The 2,528-nt window shown below is 47.1% G+C and overlaps 1 pseudogene; it reads right to left on the bottom strand.

The window, feature by feature from the left end:
* LOC126495711 (oogenesin-1-like) overlaps nt 1–1,896 on the bottom strand; it is a 4,845-nt pseudogene extending 2,949 nt beyond the window's left edge.
* Between the last annotated feature and the right edge of the window lie 632 nt (nt 1,897–2,528).

Consider the following 2,528-nt stretch of genomic DNA (forward strand, 5'->3'; position numbering starts at 1 on the left):
CTCCCTCTCCAGTCTGAAGAGCAGTCAGGATTCCCTGCCCTGTGGGAAGTTCAAGGTCCTTCCCCCTCTATCCAGGTCTAAGAAGGTGAGCATCCAAACAGGCTAGGCTCCCACAAAGCCAGTACATGCAGTGGGATCAAAACCCCACCGAGCTTCAGCGACACCATAGCAGTTTCCCTGTAGGGTTCCCTGACATCCTTTCCTCAACAGTGCCATGTCCTGGTCCCACAACTTCAAATGCAGGTGTCACCCATTTCCCACTAACTCCGTCTCTTTCTATGCACCCAACAACCTTTCTCTAATGAGCAATTATCGGCACCCAGGTGCCTGGTCACAGGTGTCTTAGCACAGAGCTCATCTCCTTGGATGTACAAGGTTGATAGCGCATAGCCTGCCGTTCAAGGACCTCCTAATCTATAAGCCAAAGGTGGGTTATTTGTCTGGAGAACCTCCCTTTATCCTTCCTTACCTGAGACAATCAGCCAGGCTGCCAACTAGAGCAGGAGCATCGTTGATATAGAGATGCTGGAGACAGTGGAATTTGGGTAATTGTGATACCAATTTGTTCATGCACTCCTCTTCCAGCTCTTCAGATTCACTGATGCCTGAATCCTTTATGTGCTCCAAACTGAGTGTGTGAATGATTCTCATCTGTCTTGGGTACGGTCAAAAGGACCCATGGCTTCTATCCATATATATCTCAACTTCAGCTCCCATACACAGAGGAGATCTACAGACTTTAAGACGTCTATGGCAATGGGAAAGTATTCTGATGTCAAAATCTCAAGCTTTCGACAGCACAAATGAACAGAATTTTGTCTCTGCTGGGCCCATCGCCACAAGTATGTGGTACATTCATCGCACTCAGTGTTCATTATTTTTGGGTCAGTTACCACGTTTAAATATTTCTTTACTCCCGAGTAAGGACACATTGCAACTGGCCTCTTCTGTCTCATGACCTGACAAGAACAATTCCCTTATAGGTTCCAGTCCTTTTGCTCCAGAAACCAGGGTCCATATTTGTCAAATCCAGGTAGCAATCTCAGCAAATAACATACATATTACAGTCTTCTCATCCGCATCACACTTAAGGTCTCCGTTCCAAAACTTTGCTTTTTTCCTATGCATAGTATCAAGGCCAGGGCCTCAAGCTCAGTATAAAGGGAACTTTACCAGGGAGGCACCCTCAGCCCTGTCCCAGGTCCTTCCATTCCCCCCCTTAATCCCAGCCTCATTCCACCTGGAACTTTGAGTGACAGACACCATTGAGGGATTCCTCAGTGGCTGTTCTCGTGTTCTCCACATTATTATTGCCAAAATGGCTGAGACCAGGCCAAAGCCTCTAAAATCCTCTAAGCAGATGCTATTAGAATTCTCAACCCTCTTTGACCAAATAGTCCTTGGCCCCACATGGTCTTGCTTTGTACATACAAAGCCTCCTCCAATCAAGCCTGATCTTGCTTACCTGGGGCAAGGCTCCTCTGTAATCAGCAAGTCAAGCAGAGCTTTCAAAGTCTCCAGGTGTGGGGTCTTCTTCAGGACTCCTACAGGAAGGCAAGTGAATGGCCAGGCAGGCACCATGGCCCACAGGATATTGGTCTGATTGTTCCTGAAGGCCACCTCAAATGTTGCTGGTGACAGCAACCAGAGCAAGCCCACCAGAGCAGAAATGGCAAAGGCTTTCTGCTTCAGTAGGCTCTCTATCGCTAGCTGCTGGAGTATTGGTGAGGCTTGATCTCTCACTGTGACTGGTTTCAGGAATAATGATCCTGGGAAAGCAGGCAAAGAAAGAGACCATTAATGATTGTAAACTTTGGAAGTCCTTCCGCACACACAGGGAGCTGTAGGGCAGTCAGTGCTGAGGGATTGTTGAGATCTCTGTTTACCAGTTCTCATTACCTTCTGCTGGATATAAAGCAACAATTCACCTCACTGTGGTTTGTAGTCTCCCCAAAGAAAGAGGACAACAGGGAAAAAAAAAAAACTAAAAAGGAGAGGACTAGAGATGGAAATGATTATTCACATTCTGTAGGAAGGAAACTCCCTAGAACACTGCCACAACTGTTTACTTCTAGAGCACCAGAATGGTTTCCTGAGGTCTTCTGAAACTAGTAAGACTGAAGGGGGCAGGATTTCTAATTAAATGTCAGCTGGACACTGAATAAATGGAAGCAGGCTGCTTTCTACAAATTCGAGGACATTATAGGTTCCATGATCAACAGATGCAAATACCCTTGTAGCGAGCTGCGTGGTGTCACACCTGATGGAGATGTGTAATCAACTCCTGAGATGGCTAAGGCCTGACCTATGCTATGATCACACAATGATTATCAGCTGCTTGCATATGCGTGGGCCTATGGGCAGTGCCCACCTGGCAATCCGGGATTGGCAGCCCATGCCTGCTTAAGGGCTGGGAGAGGTTTGCCCGAGGAGAGAAAAAGAGAGAGAGAGAGAGAGAGAGAGAGAGAGAGAGAGAGAGAGAAGAGAGAGAAGAGAGAGAAGAGAGAGAAGAGAGAGAAGAGAAGAGA

This window comes from Alexandromys fortis, unplaced genomic scaffold, assembly GCF_014885135.2.
Source record: "Alexandromys fortis isolate MF-2015 unplaced genomic scaffold, M_Fortis_MF-2015_v1.1 scaffold_575, whole genome shotgun sequence".
NCBI lineage: Eukaryota > Metazoa > Chordata > Mammalia > Rodentia > Cricetidae > Alexandromys > Alexandromys fortis.